Consider the following 8,422-nt stretch of genomic DNA (forward strand, 5'->3'; position numbering starts at 1 on the left):
CCTGTGCAATAACAGTGCACAGGGACTTTTTCCTTCAAGTCTCACTAACAACATTCACAAAGAATTTTTAGCAGCTGGAGGAACATCAGAGAGAGATTAATGTTGGGATTATTTTTGTTTGTGACATAGACAATGACTCTCACTGCTGCAGTGCTCATGAGCACAACAGAGAGAAGAAAGGAGGAAAGCAGCAGTGTCCCCAAAGTTTCTAGGAGTTGCCATCTTATTCAGGAGAGAATCCCGTTTTACCCTTATGTATAAAATGTAATTAAATTAAGAAAGAGGTGATTGGTGAAGGTCAAGACGAGGCTAAGCATCAAGTGATGTAAAGAAATGATTGCCCTCCTGCATTTTCCCACTAGATTACAGAGCCATGTGGTACCTGTGATTTTCTCCCCATGAAGGTAATGGCACATTGTAGTCAAGTAACCTTGTGATCTCATTCATAAACTAAGCAGATTGAGCTCTGTAAGTCTCTCACAGCAAGACATTTTCTCCAGCCCCCAAATCATTTTTTGGCTGCTTCTCTGCTTTCTCTCCAATTTTTCCAATAATTTTTAAAATGTGGACACCAGAACTAGACACAGTGTTGCGGTTCAGTGATGAGACAGAACACAGCTTTATGCAAGCAAACAGGCTGGTCAGCGGAGATGGGCTGTTCTGCCCCCCCCGCCTTCCACCTTCTCCTTTTATTATATTTCTCCCCCTAAGCATTACACACTGCTACACAAAGGAATGTATGACGTTGATTCATATACTTAGTTACCATCCTCTATCTACTACAATCCTGGTTCTCAGGCCTTGAGCCCAGGCTAAAGAAACCTCCCACAGTTGCTGTCCAAACAATCAAGTTCTCAGGGTTCATATCTAGCCCTTGTCCTTGGATAGAGCAATGTGTGCATTGCTCCTAGGAAACAGTCAGGGTGTGCCCCACCTGCTTCCAGGTGGAATAGCTAGACATTAACCCTTCAACACAGTATTCCAGAATCAGGGTCCTCAAAACCATCAGACCATGGGGGACTTTCAGGATCTGCATCCTCTTTTGTGTGGGATGGGATCTTCTCTTTCTATGCCTTTGAAGCTGTGGAGCGGCCCGCCTTCCCTTTGCCTTTCACTCGACTGAGTGCTACGGTAGCCTTTAGCTGGGATTTGGCATTTTCTTTTCTTTCCTCTCTGACTTGGATTTCTTGGCCACTGTTTTATTCTTCTTTTTAGAACTGCTGTAGTCACTATGATCATCATCTTCCGTGAGGAAGTCTTCATCACTTCATCTCCTGGAATGGTGTCTCCTCGTCTTCCTCCTCACTTCCCACATCATCCAAATGCATCTCTCTTTGCTTGGAAGCTGCTTTGGATGCTGCCTGCTGTCGGTGACCTGTTTTTGGTGGTCTTCTTTCTCGTCTTCACTGTCCTCTTCAGCCCTTTTCCTGGATTTGGAGACTGTCTTGTTCTTTCAGGTTTGGCATTTTTTCCCCTTTCAGGCGAGAGGTAGCTGTGCTGAAATACAGTTTGGAATTACTGGAGGTGAATTTTAAAGACCCAATGCCTCTAGGGTGAAGTGCCATAATAATAAAAGCAGCCTGTTTCTGCTCCTTTATATGGTGTAAAGATGGCGTCAGAGACTTTAAAAACCCCACACCTATTTTTCCTACCTTTCTTTTCCCAGTAAAACCCATCTCCTTGCCCAAACTTTTCCCTAATAGTAACTTCACCCATGCTTCTAAATAAATAGTAATAAATCAAGCCTGCCTATTGCCTGCAAGGAGAGAAGTGAATGTGATCATTTGCTGTCCTTTTTAATCATGGGAGGTGTTCAGTTATTACCGCGATGAGTGCCAATGTAAGAATTAGATGGATCTTAGAAATATCAACTCCAGAGGATGCTTTGGAAGTCTAGTAAAGTAACATCAAAGAAGGCAACAGCTATCCAGAGCCCCAAGTGGACTCAACGAGACACCCCTTCTTCCTCACTTGGGGCCTGGAGGTACCATAGCTCAGTTTTCAGCCTCTTTCTACACGAGCTCACCTTCCCAGCTTCCAAAGATTGCCAGAGTCATTTAGGAATAAATAGAAGTCAAGATATTTCAACTCCAATAGCGTTACTAGGTCTCCTGAGATAAATGTGGGTGGGCTGGAAGGATGCAATATTTTTTTCCTATTCATCGCTTTCCAGTCATAAAGGGAGGGTGAGTTTGTGGTCCGGATAGCAGGAGGCCTGCAGAAACGGGTGCCGGGTGAGGCTGCTGGTACTGTCCACTCACTGAGACTCTGTTGTGTGTTTTATTCTTGGGTTCTCTGTTCAGGTACCAAGGTGGGGTTGAAGGTGTTAACTTATCCAAAAGAAGATCAAGATGGAATTTGATTACGGTGTATACAAGAATTCAAGGGGGAAAATCCTAGGTACCAATGAGCTCCTTAATCTAGCAGAGAAAGGCATAACAAGAACCAATGGCTGGAAGTTAAAGAGAAACAAATTCAAGTTAGAAATAAGGCATACATTTTAACAGTGAGGGTGATTAACCTTTAGAACAAACTACCAAGGGAAGTGGTAGAGTCTCCATCACTTGATGAATTTCTGGAAGATGTTTTAGCCAAACACAAGTTACTGCTCACAAAACAGGAGTAACTGGATGATATTCTTTGGCCTGTGATATACAGGACATCAAAATAATTGATCTAGCAGTCCCTTCTGATCATCAAGTCTATGACTCCATACTTTAGCTGACCTGGATGAACCTTCGTTTATTCAAAGGATGCTTTTTTTGTGATGATGCTGTATTTCCATTTTGTGTTTTGTTTAAAATGCCTCCAAATAAAGAGCAAAGGCACCTCAGCGAGAGCACAGACTCATGAGGATAAATAGTTTGTGAAGAGTCAACCAAACTTTATTGAACCCTCTAAAAGTCTGACTTTGTCTTTGAGTCAGAGGTTTAGTTGGGTTCTTGTTGGATCATATTAAAGAAGTTCTGTATTAAAATCACAAATGAGTTTGAGTCCCCATAGTTTAAATTCCAGGGTATTACTAATTAAGAGGTCTCTTGGTTTTTGGTCTCTTGTTTTTACTGTTTCTCTCCCTCTCTGTGTGAAACTTGCAAGCTGCTAATTGTGTTCGTACACCCTAAGACAGACTCAAAGCAATACTTTTTAACAACAGAAACAGCACATAGAGACTCCCCGCCCTTTTGTTGTATTTATCTCACTTTGTTAACAATTGTGATTAAAATAGGGATATAGGACGTATGTGGATGGATGCTTGGTGTGGATAATAAATGAACGATCAGGGAGGTGCCAGCCTAAGAATCCAGCGTTGATCTGCCAAAGAAGGCGTCAAGTGGAAATAACCAGAGGACCCCGGAGGGCAAACTGGAATCCACCCAACAGCCTCAAGGATGGGAGAACCAAAGAACAAGATAACATCTGGAAGCACAGAGCTGTCAGGAATGTGCCATCTGCTGATTGATTCAGCAACAGCATGATGAAGCAATTCCCATAGACTGGCATAGGAATAAATTCCTATAAAAATGGACTCTAGAAACTGAGAACTTTGGGGTCTGCTTCTGCAAACCAACTTCCAGGAGCATCAGATGTGCATCTGACAAGGCCCTGCTCCCTCATGTCCAGGCCACCTGGCCAGTGGCTTGGGACGAGCAACTCTAAGGCTGGTAATTATGATAACAACCTTGCAGAACCTGTGTGTGTGTGTATGAATGAATGTGTAAATAAATATGAAATTGAATGGAATGTTATAGCTATAACTAACTGCTTACTATGATTCTTTCTGTATTCACAATAAATGTAGCATTTTGCCTTATCCCCTTTAATAAGATCCTGATGGTTTTTATTTTATTGGTATAACATTCTTATTTTGTTCCAACTGGTTTGCCATTCCTGTGGTCTGAATTTGCAGCCCTTTTTTCACTTTGGACACATAATCCCATGACTACATTTGGGAAGAAGTTGATTATTTTAGGCTATTGGGGAAAAATTTCATGCAAGTTTTGTAGGTGAAAGTCACAGATATTGTGTCTAGTTTGAATTGTTACTTCATGAACTAGGAGAAGACACTATATAAGACTAAGAGTAATATTGGACAAACTAGAAATATTAGATTTCTAGGGAACTAGTTGTAAGTTGGTAACTAGTTGGTACAAACCAACATAGCCAAGGGTGGCAGGCTCAGAGCCTTAATTAGTCAGCTCATTTGAATACATAATCATTAAGGGAAAGTAATATATGACATGAAAGTAATGAACATGTATGGCTGATAACATTAATATACCATGAACACTTAATAGCTATGTTTGATGGTTTATTGAGCACATTAAAGATTGTAGCTTCTGTGCAATGAGGGTGGTGTGCGCTTTTGAAGTCATCTTTTACTTCTGATGAACTGAACTAGCAAATTAGACAAATTAAGTGTCCATTATCTGGTGGAACTACTCACACACTGTACTGTATATTCTTCATGTGTGATTCAGCTGGGTGATGCAACTGGTGAGTTAATATTGGAGGATCATGAACTGCCGGTGAGTGCCATATTTGCTTTGGTAGTAGCTGTCTTAAAATCTTGAATTGTATATTAGATTGAAATATACACAAATCAGAAGGTGTTGGTTAGTGAACAAGGCTGAATCAAAAGTCACTTTCAAATTTGAAAGGATATTCTGAGATTTTTTTCCATGCCTCATGCAGCTCTGCTTCTACTAATGAGTTTGCCCACTGACCCTGATCAAATAAATAGATTGGTATTAAAATATCCAAGATATTCATAGTCACTAAATACCTCCTTGTTCAGTGTTGCCCAAGTCTCTGAGAGGGAGTATTAATAATATCTCAAGCTAAATATAGTCAGGCTATAGGAATGCTGTGTCAGATTATTGCCATGGTTATAATTGGCCATTATTAAGCATTCTGCCACCTTAATTGGTATTGTTCATTGAAGGCAAATCCTCTTAGCAAACTGAAAGCCTTTTGGGCATGCATATATAACGAAGGGGCCTATACTCCAGGGAAATTAGTGCCTATGAATTTGGGGAAAAGTGGCTGGTATAATCTCAAATTGCAGGAAATACTTCTCATAGTACCCAATTTGTAATCTACAATGAAACATGCAGGTTAGACTCACTTTTATTTTTGTTTCTTCCTTGACACTTCCCTGTTACCTTTCTATAGACAGTAAAAGCTTAAAGATACAAACACCAGAGTTTCGCACTGACAGGTCAACCGGACACCATGTGGAACAGGAAGTACGCAGTCAGACAGCAGCGGAGATAAAAAACAAAACAAAACCAGCAAATACCATTCTGTGCTTGTCGATACCCCTACTCCCACACCCTACTCACCACACGGCAGGCAGCCACTTACCCAGGATCCTCGCCTCCTACCTGTATCTGGCTGGTGAGTGTTGCCCACATGCTCAGGGTTCAGCTGATCGCCATATTTGGGGTCGGGAAGGAATTTTCCTCCAGGGCAGATTGGAAGAGGCCCTGGGGGGGTTTTCACCTTCCTCTGAAGCATGGGGCTCAGCTCACTTGCTGGAGGATTCTCTGCACCTTGAAGTCTTTAAACCATGATTTGAGGACTTCAATAGCTCAGTCATAGGTGAGAGGTTCATTGCAGGAGCGGGTGGGTGAGATTCTGTGGCCTGCGTTGTGCAGGAGGTCAGACTAGATGATCATAATGGTCCCTTCTAACCTTAAAGTCTATGAGTTTCACAGGCAGAGCTGTGATCCCCTGAGCAGGCAGAGCAGGAGCAGTTCTGGGATCTGCAGCTTTCCTGTAAGCCACAAGCAGAGTTCTCCTGCTCACCCCCCTCCGGAAACAAATTTCCCAAGCTCCTGCTGGAACCTGTCCTGGAGTGTTTGCTGCTGGAGCTGGAGTCCAAGCTGCTGCCTGCACGCTGCACTCTGGAGGAGCAGCTCAGTTTTAAAGGGCCACAGGGTGTCTCACTCATCATCCTTGCCACCAAGGGGCTAGAACCAGCTGCCTGTCCCCACTCCCACTCACCGGGCAGCCACTTACAGATAGGAGGTGAAGACGCTGAAGTTTGCAGGCACAGCTGTGAGCAGTCTGCCCTGAAGAGCATCCCATAACATCCTGTTCAGAGTTACGCACATTTCAGAGTTACAAACAGCCTCCATTCCCGAGGTGTCGATAACTCTGTATAATGGTTTAGTGGTCCAGTCTTAGCCAGGAACAATAAAGTAATGAAACGGGGTGTGATGCTGTGTATAAGAAAGGTGATCATTTATATCACCGTTGTTACCACTGTTATACAATTACCATAAATCTTGTACAAAGTGTATCATGTAAGAAAAGTTGTGAATTGCTAAGTATAATTATCTTGTTTATATGCATGTGTCATGTTTGTATCTGAAGTTATGAATATTGTCTATGTATCTGTACCTTAAACATATGTTTTATTCCCAGATAGATTTACATTAAGGCTGGACAGTTGTGTTGATGGCCCGTTAATGACACTCCACTCTGACAAGGGGCCATCAAAGAATTGCATCCCGTCCAGTAGACCAGGGGTAGTCAATAGGCAGACCGTGGGCCCAATCCAGACTGCCATAGGCTTTTGGTCAGACCGCGAAACTCTGGGAGGCTGTAGTCAGTTCGTGCAAGTGGGGCTAGTTCGCGTAGAGGAGTGACTGGCTTCCTACTGGCAGGTTTGGGGGAGATGGAGTCCAGGGCTGACTTGTAACTGAGGGGGCAAGTATCCCCCGCAGCCTCCCAAAATAGAGCCCAGCCAGGCATGGTGGGGATCGGAGCCTCAGCACCTGCTGGATGTGCCAGGCTTGGGGTTTCAGTTGAAACCCCAAACCCCAAGCAACTTCACAGGGCTGAAGCCCCACACCCCAGCTCCTCCCATGGGGCACCATTTAGGAACGGTGTGGGGGACACCTGTCCCTCCAGAGTTATGAATCAGCCCTGGGAGCCTGCTGGGCTCATGCTGTCAGTCCCGCAGGGGTGGGGAGCATGGGGACCAGCTCTCCCAAGCCCACCAGCATGCAGCCAGTCACTCCTCTACCTAGCCCCACCCCACACTACTGCCCACAGCCCTGCAGAGTTTTGCAGTCCAATCAAGAGCCACTAGCAGTCTGGATTTGGCCCACGATTCACCTATTGACTGCCCCTGCAATAGGCCCTGAACACGGCACCTTATGTGTTCATTGAACAGAGGCACTTGCGATGTGAAAAATGTTTCTCTGGAGTCTGGACCTTGACCAAGAAACCTGGACCTTGACAAAAATAACGGACTACCCCCCGCAGTAGAGCTTTCCTGTGCATGCCTTAGACAGCAAGGAGCCAATGACCACCCCCTGTGATTCAGCAAAACGTGTGAGATGCTCAAGTGATCCTGGTCTCCATCTTGGGCCAGTAACTTCCCATACACAGGGGCTGTGGGCTTTGTTTGGGACAGTAAATTTCCCTCCACATGGCAAAGGATATAAAAGACACCCGAGACAACTCCATTTTGCCTTTTCCTGCTCCAACTTCTCTGGACTGTGGATTTACAACTGAAAAGGAGTATTTTGAACTTTGGACTGAGGACCTTCCAATCATTTGGAAGTTACCAGAGAGACTATTGCAAGGCCGCAGTCTATCCCATCACTGCTATAAACCTGATAATAAGGACTTTGCAATCATTTATATGTATGTGATCTATTAACCATGTATAACTCTCTTCTTTTCTTTGATTAATAAATCTTTAGTTAGTTTACTAAGGATTGGCTGACAGCGTGATATTTGGTTAAGATCTGAAATATATATTGAGCTAGAGGTAACTGTCCGATCCTTTGGACTGGCATAACTTTAAATGTGGTGAAATGAGTTTTTAATAACCTCTCACTATATTAGACCTGTTTGTCTGGATTGGGGACAAGGGCTGGAATGCTTAATGGGGACTGTGTTTGGCTTCTGGTTAACCAGTGTGGTACTGCAGAACCTTGGTGAATCTAATTATAGAATAAACCACCAGTTTTGGGGGATTGTCTGCCCTGATTCTTGCAGTCTTCCCTGAGTGCGGACTTTCCAGTGTGGTCCATCCCAGGCACTCAGTCACAAGGGGTTGTCAAACTTGTTTGCCTTATTAATAAAGTTGTCTTCACTATTTAAGAATAGCACATAACAAGGAGAGGTATACAATACTCAATCTTTTTGGAACTCAAACTTGCAGCTGATGAGTAGAATGACAGTCAGGTCACAGTACTGTCTGGTATGATTAATAAATCAGTTTTACAGTCTTTTATAACCAGTCTCTTGACAATCTGTAAATTCCCTTTTTACACATGTGACAAATGTACATATCCCCTTTTGTTCAGTACATGCTGAAAATTTCCAAGCACATATTAGAATATTAAAACTACCCATATTAATATGGTTAGTGCATTTTGTGATTAGAACACTTGTTCTGTTA

The 8,422-nt window shown here is 43.3% G+C and overlaps 1 pseudogene; it reads right to left on the reverse strand.

The window, feature by feature from the left end:
- Window positions 1–968: 968 nt before the first annotated feature.
- On the reverse strand, window positions 969–1,676 carry LOC140913635 (nuclear ubiquitous casein and cyclin-dependent kinase substrate 1-like; annotated as a pseudogene).
- Between the last annotated feature and the right edge of the window lie 6,746 nt (window positions 1,677–8,422).

The sequence above is a fragment of the Lepidochelys kempii genome, chromosome 6, assembly GCF_965140285.1.
Source record: "Lepidochelys kempii isolate rLepKem1 chromosome 6, rLepKem1.hap1, whole genome shotgun sequence".
In the NCBI taxonomy this organism is placed as follows: domain Eukaryota; kingdom Metazoa; phylum Chordata; order Testudines; family Cheloniidae; genus Lepidochelys; species Lepidochelys kempii.